Source organism: Danio rerio, chromosome 6 (assembly GCF_049306965.1).
Source record: "Danio rerio strain Tuebingen ecotype United States chromosome 6, GRCz12tu, whole genome shotgun sequence".
In the NCBI taxonomy this organism is placed as follows: Eukaryota; Metazoa; Chordata; class Actinopteri; order Cypriniformes; family Danionidae; genus Danio; species Danio rerio.
Genome location: NC_133181.1, coordinates 18,764,203 through 18,779,243, shown reverse-complemented (window position 1 = coordinate 18,779,243; position 15,041 = coordinate 18,764,203). Strand labels below are relative to the sequence as shown.

At 35.9% G+C, this 15,041-nt stretch overlaps 1 protein-coding gene and 1 long non-coding RNA gene across 14 annotated transcripts in view; both read left to right on the top strand.

Moving 5' to 3' along the window:
* LOC137495955 (serine/threonine-protein kinase pim-3) overlaps positions 1 to 4,398 on the top strand; it is a 52,812-nt gene extending 48,414 nt beyond the window's left edge. For 2 of the 6 annotated variants that reach the window (XR_012407835.1, XR_012407837.1), the window contains one exon: positions 1,878 to 4,398. The gene's annotated coding sequence lies outside the window, so the exon portion shown is untranslated. The remainder of the gene's footprint in view (positions 1 to 1,877) is intronic. The other 4 variants (XR_012407836.1, XR_012407838.1, XR_012407843.1 and 1 more) reach the window with 2 other exon arrangements.
* Positions 4,399 to 4,910: 512 nt separating this feature from the next.
* On the top strand, positions 4,911 to 14,412 carry LOC137495956 (uncharacterized). Of its 8 annotated transcripts, none has more exons than XR_012407863.1 (9): positions 4,911 to 9,376; positions 9,469 to 9,535; positions 9,612 to 9,665; positions 9,740 to 9,890; positions 10,386 to 10,443; positions 10,557 to 10,730; positions 11,187 to 11,277; positions 11,366 to 11,435; positions 11,580 to 14,412. It is a non-coding gene; the product is annotated as an uncharacterized lncRNA (long non-coding RNA). The 8 variants fall into 8 exon arrangements; XR_012407867.1 differs by having other exon boundaries at positions 9,740 to 9,860; positions 11,580 to 14,377; XR_012407866.1 differs by having other exon boundaries at positions 9,740 to 9,860; positions 11,168 to 11,277; positions 11,580 to 14,377.
* Positions 14,413 to 15,041: the final 629 nt, after the last annotated feature.

The following is a 15,041-nucleotide window of genomic DNA, read 5'->3' as shown; positions in this document are numbered from 1 at the left end:
ATATATAGAGAAAGTATATTCATGCTATATTCATATATATTGGCTATATATATTCATGCTATTTCTTTATATATACAAACATATATATATATATATATATATATATATATATATATATATATATATATATATATATATATATATATATATATATATATATATATATATATATATATTATACTATATTTGCTATTTCTTAAACTGGTTTCTGTTCAGGTTTTTTATAAAAAAAAATAGCTGTTTTAAGATGTCTTGTGCAATTTCATAGATTTTTACATGGGTATTTTAAGTTGTTTCCTTTTTTTAATTTTGTGCAGTTTCTAAGCTTTTTTTTTACAGTCTATTTGGAAACTTTTGTGCATGTGCAATTTCAGAATTTTTAAAAAATCTTCCTGTTTACTTAAATTTGTTTATAATGTGTCATTATTCTGCAGCTTCATTGTTATTGCTTTATTGAAATTTTTAATTCTTGAGCAGTACAACATGTATTCAATTTTATTATTATTTGTTTAATACTTGTTTAATCAATAAATGTTTTTTTTGTTATTTATTGTGTCCTTTGTTTGATTATTTGCAATGTAGAACATGTATGCTGTTTGCAATTTATTCAAAGGTTAAACGCTTATTTACTGTTATATCAACACAAATGGTCTATAAGTTGTGACTATATTGTTCTCTGGTGACTTAAACTGTATTTACACACACACACACACACACACATAAATAAATATAAATTAGAGACACAGCTTAGATACCGATTGAGGGACGTAAACAACAACAATGGTTCTCATTCTTTCCTGGATTACATTTTTAATTAGCTCCCAGGAATCCAAAAAGGTCCACATATTGATTTTATAATGGAAGTCGTTTTAACATTAAGATATGATTAAATTGCCATTGCTTATATACTTAAAAGATGGCGTTACAGGGACCCAAATCCTAACAGAATTATTATTATTATTATTATTATATTCTACAGTGCTTCACGGAAATCATACACTGCACGTTTAATCAGGGTAATTGCATTTGGAGGCGCGGTGGCGTTGCTGTGGTTACTATAATCAGTGACGTTCTAAAAAAGAATGTGTTCGAAAAGCCGTCGATGACGTTGAGAAAGTGTGAGCTGCATTAAGTGTCTGACCATCGCTGACATTAGCGGTATGTAAAGATCTTTCTAAAAGTATCATTTTAAGTTGTTATATTTGGTTGTTTCTACGTGCTTTTGGTGACGGACAAAGATTTTACTATTTCTCTGTCTAGTTACTCTGTGGATTGTACTGAATGTTGGTTGGAATGTGAGATTGCCTTCTTAACTTATTTTGGCGACTTGTCAATTTTAGGCATTTGAATATATCTATTTTTCTAGTTTGTGTATTCTGTTGTCTTCTTTAGCAGCTTATTCATTATCGTAGAATGATTTTTGTTATGTTGTCAAGTTGGTAAACCGATAGATAAAACATTTTTGTTTGTTTGTATGCTTCATTTGTATATTGCTATTTAAAATTTGCAGATTGTTATTTGTTATATCATCAGATTAATTGATCTGTTATAATGTATTTGTATGCTGTCAGCTTTAACACATATTCCATATTACTGCTGTATTTATTTACTGTTTTATTTAATTGTAATTTATGTCGGCGGCCTGTTCAACATTTGTAGCTTTTGATTGTTATTTCTTTTATTTACAGCTTTACTAATTATTGTAACACATTTATTTATTATAAGTTCATAGATTGTCATCTAGTAGAGTATTTACTTATAGCTGCGAAATATTAGTTAGAACAGAATCAGACTGGAGACAATGGTAGATGAAACCTTCAAAGAATGGTGTTAAGTTTAATTAAGGACTTGACATCTTTTTTAATTGTATTTTGCAGATCAGAAGGGACCACATGGAGAAAAAAAGGAAAATTACACACCACAGCAACGACTGGAAATGGAAAAACAGATGGACGGCTGCATCGATGGAAGTCCTTCCAGGATGAAAGGGGTGTTGTTAAGTATAGATAAGTGGTTCTCAAACTTTTTCACTTTAGAAAGAATTTGTCTCTCGAAGTACGACCTATGCCTATATAAAATGTGTTTAAATTAAGTTAATTAAAATCATTACCATTCGTAAAAAGTAAAAAAATAAATAAATGCTGTACTTAAAGGTAAAGTATTAGCATATAGGAGCCTATATTCGTCAAAACCTGGAAATGTAGCTCGGGCCTCATAAATTTATGTCATCATATTCATATCATATACAAACCAAATTGCATGTACATATGATATATTTGAATGGGGGAGACCAGGGATAGTTGTGCTTCTATTATATTTCTCTACAGATCTTTAAGATCTTACTTTACAAGTGTCTGCTATTAAATTGCATATAAGTTAATTTTCAGCGCATACAGAAATCGTGAACTCTTTTTAGTTTCAAACAGGAGGAGTGAAATGTACAATTCAGCCCACAGTTTGGGTTATTTGGGTAATTTAACATTATAAAATAAGAATTAAGACCTAAAAAATGGATTTGAAAGCTTTTCATTCAGCATTGAGCTTTCAATATAATTTGTGTCTCTGTGTTTCAAAGCTGAATAAAATGTGCATCAGATTCAACAATTAAACACTATTTGTGTTTGCAGCCTTCATGAGCCCACAGAGTTCAAACACTGAGCTCAAACTACTTTTGACTTTCTCTTTAAAGAGCTATAGGAATACTGAAATTAAATCATATAAAGACATTTTTGAATCTGCTTGGGGTTGGTGGAAACATTTCACCGACGTTACGAGCAAGTTATTAGCTTTTATTCTTACAACTGACCCAGTGTTATGTGGCCATGAATCTGTTCTCCCACAGCAAACAGCTAAAACATTATCACCAACAATGTGGATTAAATATATCCACACACAGATTACATGGGTTTAAGTACAAATCAGGCATTGATATCTTAAAAATAATTCAAGTAAAAAATATTACTTAGCTGAAACGTAGTGTTTCCTCTCTAATATCTGCTGTGTCTGCCACAGGACCTGGTCAGTCATCCACGGCCAGAGGGGTTAGGAAGTGCGAGATTGATTTGTGACTATTTCCTGGTTTCTCCCCCGTGAAATCTAAACATTAACCTGTATTTTTAATATATGATTTAAAATTACATATTTCAATTAGAGATTAGATCTGCTTACAGTGCGTCATTTACAGTATGTGTTTTAGAAAACTGAGTGATTATTAGGGATGCACCGATACCATTTTTTTATAAAACGATATGAGTATTTTAATTTATGTTCTAGCCGATACCGAGAACTGATACCAATACTTCATAGATTTGGTTTCGAGGAAGTTTATTTATTTATTTATTAATTTAGTTTTTGCTTGTTGCAAGGATAACCACAAACATCTTTAAGAGAAGGCTTTTCCAAGCCAAAAATATACACACATTGTTGATAAACCTGCAAATCCAGACCTTATCTATTAAAGATTAACTGTGGACATTTAAATGATGAGTTATCCTTGCGCTGACATCCCTCCACGACTTCACACATTACATAAAGTGTGTGCAGTGTACGTTAACTTTTGAAGTCACTCTCTTACACTGCATATTCGGGAAGCATAAAACCCTGTTATGGGCGATTTTTTTCATATTTACGAGTCCTGCCGTTAATCCGCAGGTCAGGTATAAAGTAGGCTATACTTGATGCTATACTTTAAGTTTAACTATAGGTGGGTCACGGCTAGATAAGATCAATAGCCATAATTACTCAAAGCATACTCTCATTTTAAAAATCATGCGACCATCATCTCACAATGTTTAATAATAATCTTATTTTTATTAAAACGAGTGATTTAGCAATGCCGCGCCACTGACAAGCCAACTGCAGATCAAACAAAGCAACTATCGCGGCAACCTTTTTCTGAATTTCAGCTGTTCTTTTTTGCATTTGATTATTATGCGTTCAATGTTAAAAAAATCAATAATGAATAGAGTGTATCCTGCGTTTGTGCGTTTTATCACTGAAGCTGCCCTTTTTCAAAACTAAAAGTTGCTTTGTCTCTCTGGCAATATTTCAGCTTTATCTAATGAAAAGTTAATTTAGATGAGCCAATATTCAAAAATTGCAGTAAAGTAACTGTGACGTGCGGCCACACATCGAATCTGAGGTCTGTTCTCATCTCTCTCTCGCTGTCATCCAGACATTGATACGTAGACACCACACAAGTCATGTCGCAAAACTGAGGCTGGTACCAGCTGACAGGTAGAATAGCTGAAGCCTTTGCGAAATCTGTCAAATACAGCACTGAAATGAACAGGCATAAATGTCTTTGACCCAAAAAGTCTATCAGTAGGATATCTGTAAAAACGCAATCAGAGCCAATGTTATGTAGAAATTGTGTAGCCTAATAATTATATTAATTTTAATAAAAAAGAAAATCAAAATAAATAATTCATTGCATTTTTCGTTTGCTAAAAAATATACAAAGGGTGGCTAGTTTGTATTAATGTGTTGTAATATTAATTAAATGTGTTTAGCCTATTTAAGCTTAACGGTTATATATACTGCCAATAGGCAAGCCATTCAAAAAATATTATTTTATTGTGTACTGGGTTAGAATTAGGGATGCTCAAAATAATCGATTAACCGTTAACCGAAAGGGTGCGTTTGTGACCGATTAATGCTATCAGTTAAACGATTAAAATTATTATTTTATATATTTTTAGTTTGGCTGCATAAGCGGCCGATTGAATGCGCCTTTGCGTTTAGAGGGGCATCTTTTGCACGCGGCTCATCCCAGAGCAGCAGTTTGTGTTGTCAAGACAACTACAGAGAACTTTTAAAGAGCTTGGTTTCCGCTACATTCATTCTTCCATGGCGGGGACCAAAATGCATCCCGCCACGGCTACATTACCCATTCAAAACATTCAGTTATTGTTGTTGTTGTTTTTAATAGCGGATTATAATCGCAACAAAACGTATTAAAAGGTAAGTGAATTATAACAGCGCAAACTTTTTTGTAACCATATAGTGCTGTGCGCTATTGTTTAATCCTTTGGGGTTACGTGCTGACTGACTGAATGACTGACAGGTGCGCGATGCGTGAGGCCAGCAAACACGCAGAAGCTTTCAGTTAAGATGAACAGTTTCTATAGTTATACTTTATTTATAGATAAAGTATGACTCTACATATAATCACTCTATCTTGCTGGCGTTTATGGCCGTTTCGCTTTACTTCAGGACGCATTAACACCGCTCTGAAGGTCTAATCGCTGTTTTAAGTTATCCAGAGCTGTATGAATGTACAAATCTTGAATATCATAATATTATTAAATATTACAATTTTATCAACATAGACAGCAACACTTTTGCACAATTGATACCCAGCTGATTCAGTCGTTTCATAAGAGGACCGCGCTTCTTCTCTTCTTTTTTCCTTGTCAACATAAAGGCAGTGAGGTGCGCCTCGCGTTTTTGGAATGAAAAAAGCACGTTAGCTGTGCTCGGCCACTTGTTCAACTGCAAGACATACTTAACTTGCGAGACGATAATGTATAACCCGTGCCTACAGACACATTTGCCAAAGAAGCAAAATTGAAGAAGAATATTGCTTCAAACAGACGTGTTGATGCCAAAAAAAGCGCTGATGTTGACCTGGATCTGCATCATAAACGCAACAAATAGGCTTTACCTTTTATAATATAAAGCATGTATGCACATTAATGCAATATCATATTTAAACAAAAAAACTGTTTACAAAAAGTCAACATATGCGCGCGTTGTTGTCGTCTTTTCATCACGCAGCGCGCGCACTTGAGCCGCGATGGAGAGAAAGGAAACCATAGCAAGACATAATCTTTAAAATAATGATTTCTATTAAAAATGTAAAAAGGTTTTGTGATTATAATAATAACAGCGGGGCATTAACTAAATGCATATTTTCCGTGGAGCGAGCGATTTGAGGAAGTCAGCTATTTTATTTGACGGAAGACAAAAATATGATTGGAAAAAAATCAGTCAGTGTTTTCGATTTGTAATATAAATTACTTATTTAAGTGCAAAATAATTTAGGGCAGTCCTATTTATTTTATTCATTTTATTTAGATTATTCTGTTCTTCTGTGCTAAACACTGCAGGTACGTGAAAATGCTCTGTTGTATTGTTCTATTATTAATATGCTAGCATATAAAAATAAATCAGTATTTTATGCAATATTTAAAGTGTCAGACACAAAATAGACATGTCAATTTGTTTAATATAAAATTAATAGTAATCTGACCAGTTAACCGTTAATAACCGATTATTGAGCGGCAGTTGTCGGTTAGCAAAATTAACTAACTAAACTAAAACTATATGTAGCATGTCTCGCTGTCATTTAAAACATGCAATTCATTACACACCAGAGCTGTAGGCCTACACTTACAGGGCGATGTTGGTCAATAGTCATACTGCGCACCACGTTATTGAGCTCAAATATCTCTGAGGGAGATTATGTGACCCGATAGCCATTATTAACTTGAGAGATTTTAAAAATAAAAGGCCTTTTAAAAAAAGGAACAACACACAAATCGGCAACAAGTAAAACTGGTCCCTTGGAGTTCAGCACTTGTCATCTTGCCAGTGTATGCTGCGTGGTGTGTATAGCGCCCTTATGCGGCGCATGTCAACTGCCACTGGTGAGAGAGAGCGTGCCCGTGAGAGCTCAGTGCAAGTATCGATATAATCACAAGCAAAATCATATCATTATAAATATTCTATTAACAATACTTATCAAAATATTCATACACTTACATGGTATTTATTGAGATTGTGTGATCTGTATAGGCTGTCTGATCTTTACAGAAGCTGTAAACTGAGACGGGCGCAGTGACCGCAGTAATGTTCAGCTCTGATGAGGTGCTTTTATTTACCCTGTAGTCTTTAGATTTTTTACATAATGTTCCATTACTTAAAATTTCTTTCGTTTTTTTTATTTATAGTTTATATTAACATGAGTGCTAGCTTGTTTTGCTGTGATCATTATGCAAGGATCATATTTCATGTTCGGTTTATTCTTCAGTAGCCGATAGATTCATTAATAATGTATTTTTAAAAGGATTGTTTATAAGGACTAAGCTATAAATATATAATACATTAGGCTAATTATTAAGACAATGGTCAGGTAGGATAACAAATCACATCCATGTAGTAAATTACTGTTGAGTGGGATCTGTGCGTGGTATCTGCCTTTTTATGTACGATATGAGTATGAGTATTTTAAGTGTCGCCCCGATACTGGTATTGGAATCGGTGCATCCCTAGTGATTATAAATACACTGTTTGACCAATTCATGCGTGATGTATCAATTCATAGATTCAGCATTTCCATAATTTGGTGGAAGTGAGATCATATCTTAAGTAAAACATAGGGCCCTATCATACACCCGGCGCAATGCAGCGCAAGGCGCGGCGCAAATGTTATTTGCTAGTTTCACCTTGACGCAAGTGTTGTTTTGCTGTTTTGCACCACGTTGTTTAAATAGCAAATGCATTTGCACTTATATGTGCGCCCATAGGCGTTCTGGTCTGAAAAGCAAAGTGTTCTGAGGCGCACTGCTGGCACGTTGCTATTTTGAGAAACTATAATAGATTTTTCATTAGACCAAAACAAACCCGGTCTAAACTCCAGCGCAGAGTTGCGCCTCGCTTACAGACTGCTTAATAGCCTACACACAAGATGTAGAGCAATACGCAAATATCTTTACATATGAAAAAAATTTAAATATTAAGGATATATATAGGATATAATAAGAATATAAATATAGGAAATAAGTATAAAGGATTAAAATATTACAAATCATGTTATTTTCTAGCATAAATAAATATGAAAAATCACTGCTTTTATTTCTTCTTCATCTCGGGAGGCTTTTTCAGTTCATTTATAAAAATTTGCTTTTGTATAATGTTATTATTATTAGCAGTATTATTTATTATCTCCATATTTATATTTGTTTTATTAAAAACAAGCTTAGATTTGCCCACCTGCAGGTTTTAGACCATATGGGGCACAGCATGTGTATTAGGATATAACTCAGGTTTTTAAGCACACTTTGTTGTTATTGTTCATTTATTCGTTTGCTGGAAATTAGAACTGAATTTAGAAATAGTTTTGAAACGAATATTTGCGCTTAACAAACAAAATTAATTATTTATAGGCTAATTAATGTGTGTGTGTAAAGGTTTCCCTATCTAAGAGCGAAAGTGAAAGTAGATCGATTATCTCTCATTCTCACGCAGTAAATGCTCTGTTTAACAGTTTTCTGTTAAAAAAAACTTTTAACTGTTTGCTTGTAAAATGCTGAGTTTTTCCACTTAGACTTACTTTACATCCTGTAAATAGCGAATGCGCTTATGGCGCGACGCAGCTGGCTCTTAAAGGGAATGGGAGATGAGACTCTGATTGGTTTATTCTTAAAACACATCTATAACTCAATAAGAAAATAAACTCAAACCTTTTAGACCATGCGCCACGGCGCAAAGCAGATTTTTCTGTCCTTAAATTAGCAAAGATGCATTCTGACACACCCTGAAAGCGTTTGCGCCCTGGGTTTTGCGCTCTGCGCATGGACTGTCAAAATAGAGCCCATAGAGTTTGTGTAAACTGTGCAACTGACCACCGTTTTCAGGCCGACTCGGGTAAGGTTCCGCACCATTTGAATCACATCCAGATTAATTTAAATCTGAGGCAACAAACTAAATCGAAAGCCACACCGCTAAACTATTTACATAACAAATGACTTCAGGCTATAAATCATAAATGGATTTTTTTACACAACTACTAACACATGTTAACACATTAGTGATAATTATTTTACCAATAATTCTCCTGAGTTTGCACTGAAGTAACTGAAATGCCAACAGGACTTGTCTGTAAAAGCACCTCTCTAACATGTATCTGCTTAAGCCCTCCACAGTTTTTTTTAGATTCTTAGCATCTGATGACATGATGCACTAAACATACTAATCATAACAGTGTGATCGTACAGAACAGGGAACAGCCAATGCTGATCACATCTGTTATCGTTTGCATCAAAGGGTAAAAGGGCGTTCATATATTTTTAATTATTATTCAGTGATTTCTCTGCATACCACTAGAAGGAAACCCGCGTACAACACTTTGAGAACCACTGGTATAGATGGGTGGTTAGGCCTTGTCTGTGTCAGGTTTTTCCTTTTTTCAGGTATTGGAGAGCAGGCAAAAGAGGGAGACTCACAAGAGCATCGGTGGAGATTTCTCTAAAAAATGCTGGAGAACAGCAGTTGGGGTTTTGTTGGGGCTGTCTTTGTTTATTTGCAGATTGGAGTGGAGCAGAAGAAGGAGAACGGTGGAGATATACTTGAAGACCTGGAGCTCATGAAGCAGGTAGTGCTGCTTGAACAGACTAAACAATGGAGTTAGTTTCAAAAGAAATGTATTAAGATTAGTTAAAGACCTGATATCTTTCTCTTTGACAGGTTGGCATGGAGCATGTGAAGGAACAGGGAAACACACTGTAATGACAAGTGCATCGTAATAAATTAGGTACAGCCTTAAACTTTAAGTTGAGTCAACTGAACTTTATAAAACATTTTAAACTTATACAATTACATTTTTACAGAGTAAGTGTCACAGAAGGGACGACATTCAGTTCAGTAATATAACAGGACGTCAGGTGAGTATAAGCAGGTGAGTTTATTGATGCAGATAATAAGTCCATTAACCTGAATTGGATATTTGATTATGCAGGCTTGGAGACTGGAGACGGATACCACAGACAGCAAACAGGATGAAGACTAAACGAGGAACCAGGAGACACCTCACTAGGAGAGACACTGGAACTCACAGGAGATGTGCTTGTGGTGCTTCAGTGAGTGGAAAACCTGGTCTTAATGGGGCAGTAAGTGGTTGTCAGATATTTCCTTCAGATAGACAGAAATAGATACAATATTTTTGTTTGTTTGTATGATTCAATTGTATATCGCTATCTAACTTAACATTTGCAGATTGTTATTTGTTATATGATCGGATAAATTGATCTGTTCTAATTTATTTGTATGCTGTCAGAGTTACCACATTGAATATTACTGCACGTCTGTTGTCAGATAGATTGTCTGGCTGTTGTATTATTTATTAGTAATTTATGCTGTTGGCCTGTTCAACATTTGTAGCTTTTGATTGTTTTTTGTTTTATTTACAGTTTTACTAATTATTGTAGCACATTTATCTCTTCTAAGTTTATAGATTGTCATCTAGTAGAGTATTTACTTATAGGTGTGAAATATTATTTGTTAGTTTTAGAACAGAACCAGACTGGAGACAATGGTAGATGAAACTTCCAAAGAATGGTATTAGATTAATGAATGACTTGACATCTTTCTATTGTATTTTACAGATCAGATGGCACCACATGGAGAAAAGAAGGAATCACACACCTCAGCAACGACTGGATGGTCAGGAATTTAATTTTTTTTTTAATTAGGTGGACGTGTGAATCGATGGACGTCCTTCCAAGATGAAGGAGTGCTGGTTGTTGTAGATAGTAATTAGGCCTTGTCTTTGTCAGGTTTTTCTTTTTCAGGTAATGGAGAGAGAGCAGGCAGAAGAGGGAGACTCACAAGAGCATCAGTGGAGCTATCAGGAGCCTAAGTTTGATTACTTTATTTTGGATTATGAAAGCAAAATTCTCCAACAAGAGTGATTATGCTGCTTCCTGATGGTGAAAGTGATTATACTCATGGCAAGTATTATTTGACAGTTTGGTCATTTGTTTCACTAAGGGCCTACTCACACTATGCCATCCGTACCGTGCCCAAGCCCGTTTCCCGGATCGTTTGAGAAGTGTGAGTGCGCTGAATCAGGCTCAAGCACGGTTCACTTGGCCGGCCCTGGCCCGGTTGGAAGAGGTGGGTCTGAGTGCGGTTCACTTGGGCCCGAAACTGAAAGCGACACGTGACTTTTAAGGGACTGTTTCATATGGATTTATTAATCATTCTTACTGTTCATTGAACGCAAACTGCCGTAGTTTATTAAATACGCAAACTTCTCAATGCACGACAGCTGAATTTGCGGTTAGTAAATAACCGATTGTGTTCTATTTGGGACACTACATTCATATACTATGCTGTTGAGTGTGTAAGTGCATAAGTACATAGTGTATAAGTTCATAGTGTATAGCGTGCCATTTGGGACGCAGCTTTTGTCATTTGTAGGTTGGAGTGGAGCAGAAGTAGAAGAGTCACAGGAACAGTGGAAATATACTTGAAAATCTGGGGCTCAGGAAACAGGTAGAACTGCTTGAACAGACTAAACAATGGAGTTTGTTTCCAAAGAAATATATTGAGATTAAAGACCTGATATCTTTCTCTTTGACAGGTTGGCATGGAGCATGTGGAGAAACAGCGAACCACACATCAGTATTGACAAGTACATCGTAATAAATTAGGTATAGACTTACATTTTTAGTTGAATCAAATTAACTTAATAAAACATTTTTAAATTATATACTTTAATTTGTAAAGACTAAGTGATGATTGGGTATTTCCTTCAGATACAGTAAATAGTTAGATAGATGTCTTGTCTGCCGCAGGTGTTTCTTTTTCAGGTAATGGACACACAACAAACAGAAGAAGGAGACTCACAAGAGCATCAGTGGAGATTTATCTGAAGAACGCTGGAGAGCAGCTTGTGCATTGCTGGAGTTCAGCAAGCATGTAGAGCTCTGTTAGTCGTGTCTTTGTCTTTTACAGACTGGAGTGGAGCATGTGGAGACCAATAGGAATCACACACCTCAGTGGTGACTGGACACTGATGGTCAAGAATATCCTTTTAATGCAGAAGTATGGGTGCATGGATAGATGTCCTTCCAAGTGGAAGGGGGTGGTGGTGGGCATAGATTGTTAAATAGATGTTTTGTCTGTGGCTGTTATTTACATTGTAGATAATGAATTCTCAACAGGCGGAAGAGAGACACTCACAAGAGCATAAGTATTATAAATTATTTTTCATACATTTTGAAATATAAGTTGTATGTACCTATGATATATTTGTATGGGGGAGACCGGGGATAGTTGTACTTCTATTATATTTCTTTATATATCTTTGAGATCTTGAGTTACAAGTGTCTGCTATTAAATGGCCAAATAAGTAATTTTTGCAGCGTAAACAGTAAATGTGAACACTTTTTAGTTTCAGGGCGTACTCACACTATGCTATCAGTACCGTGCCCAGGCCCATAACGTTTGAGAAGTGTGAGTGCTCCGAATCTGGCTCAGGTGCGGTACACTTTGGCGGCCCTGGCCTGGTTGGAAGAGGTGTGCCAGCGCGCGATTCACTTGGGCTGGAAACTGAAGACGAGACGTGACATTTAAGGAACTGTTTTATATGGATTTATTAATCATTCATACTGTTCAATGAAATGCAAACTGTCGTAGATTATTAAAGACGCAAACACCTCACTACATGACAGCTGCACCTGTAGCAAACCTCTTAATTCCTGCAGCGCGATGACTTTATAATTGTTTATGAGCGTCAAAAGTGGCTGATCTGTTCAGCGAAATAATTAACTGCGTGTCACCCCTTCCACCCCTACCTCTCCAGCTTTCCCTTCATAGGGTGGCACGGTGGCCCAGTGGGTAGCAATGCAGCCTCACAGCAAGAGCGTCACCGGTTCTAGTCCTTTAACAGGCTGACTGTCATTTCTGTGCATAGTTTGCATGTTCTTCCCGTGCTCGCATGGGTTTTCCCTGGGTTCTCCGGTTTCCTCCCACATTCCAAAAACATGTACTACAAGTGAATTGATCAATCTAAATTTAGCACTACATTCAAACTCTCATTCAGCAGCATATCTCTTCATAGCATTTATTTTAGTCATCAGCTCATATCATGGGGGGAGTTGTCGAGATCTACCTGAGGCAAACGGGAGGGAGCCCAGGGCTCAAGGACCTTTTGAGCTCAGGTCTCTCTCCCGGGACAGCATGCTAAACTTGCTTATAATCAGTCATCAGCTAAGTGTGAACTCTTGAAAACGATATAACTAAAGAAATTTCCACTGTGCTGAGTGAGAGCGCTTCTTACTGAACTGTGCATCATTGATGACGTAAGCATGCTCAGTCCCAAATGCGATGTGAGTGCGGGCCGTCAGGTGAGACGGGAGGGGGGACAAATGTGCTTCGGCCCGGTTCAAGGCAACTGTAAATAGTGTGAGTAAGCCCTCAAACAGGAGGAGTGAAATGTTACAATTCAGCCCACTGTCTGGGTTAGTTGTAACATCATAAAATGAGAATTATGACATAAAAATGGATTTGAAAGCTTTTTATTCAGCATTGAGCTTTCAGTATAGTTTGTGTGTCTCTGTGTTACAAAGCTGAATGAAATGTGCAAATGTGCATCAGCTTCAACAATTGAACACTATTTGTGTTTGCAGGCTTCATGAGCCCACAGAGGTCAAACACTGAACTCAAACTACTTTTGACTTTCTCTTTTATAAGCTATAGCAATACTGAAATTAAATCATATAAATACAGTTTTAAATCTGCTTGAGGTTGGTGGTAACATTTCACTGATGTGACTAACAAGTTACTAGCTTTTGTTGTTTCAACTGACCCAGCATTATGTGGCCATGAATCTGTTCTCCTACAGCTAACAGCTAAAACATTATCACCAACAATGTGGATTAAGTATATCCACAATCAGACACACAGATTACATGGGTTTAACTACAAATCAGGCAATGATATCTTAAAAATAATTAATTAGCTAATCTTAGCTGAAGTGTAGTTTTTCTGTCTAATATCTGCTGTGTCTGTCACAGGACTTTTTCATATGTGGTATGAGGACTAAAATGAGCATGTGTGAAGTGAATCAGCTGATTTGTAACTAGTTCCTTGTTGTAGAGATTGTAAGTGTTACAACTATCCCCGCTCTCTCTCTTTAAATCTAAGGGCTTTTTTTTGACGGTCCATGCGCAGAGCGCAAAACGCAGGGCGCAAACGCTTTCAGGGCGTGTCAGAACACATTTTTGCTAATTTAAAGATGGGAAAATCCACTTTCAAGGGTTGAGTTTATTTTCTTAAGAGTTATAGGTGTGTTTTGAGAATAAACCAATTAGAGTCTCATCTCCCATTCCCTTTAAGAGCCAGCTGCGTCGCGCCATAAGCGCATTCGCTATTTACAGGACGTAAAGTAAGTCTAAGTGGAAAGCATTTCACTAGCAAACAGTTAACAGTTTTTTTAAACAGAAAACTGTTAAACAGAGCATCTACTGCATGAGAATGAGAGATAATCGATCTACTTTCACTTTCGCTCTTAGATAGGGAAACCTTTACGCACAGACATCAATTAGCCTATAAATAATTAATTTTGTTTGTTAAGCGCAAATATTTGTTTCAAAACTATTTCTAAATTCAGTTCTAATTTCCAGCAAACAAATAAATGAACAATAATAACGAAGTGTGGTCAAAAACCTGAGTTATATCCTAATACACATGCTGTGCCCCATATGGTCTAAAACCTGACAGGTGGGCAAATCTAAGCTTGTATTTCATAAAACAAATATAAATATGGAGATAATAAATAATACTGCTAATAATAATAACATTATACAAAAGCAAATTGTTATAAATTAACTGAAAAAGCCCTCTGAGATGAAGAAGACATAAAAGCAGTGATTTTTCATATTCATGTAGGCTAGAAAATAATATGTTTTGTAATATTTTAATCCTTTATATTTATATCCTATATCTATTCTTATTATATTCTATATCCCTAATATTTAAGTTTTTTCATATGTAAAGATTTGCCTATTGCTCTCTTGTGCGTATTAAGCAGTGTGTAGGCGAGGTGCAACTCTGCGCTGGAGTTTAGACCGGGTTTGTTTTGGTCTAATGAAAAATCTATTTTAGTTTCGCAAAATAGCAACGCGCCAGCAGTGTGCCTCAGAACACCTTCCTTTTTAGACCAGAACGCCTATGGGCGCACAAATGAGCGCAAATGCATTTGCTATTCAAACAGCGTATCGCAACGCCTCAAAACCACTCTTGCGCCAAGCTGA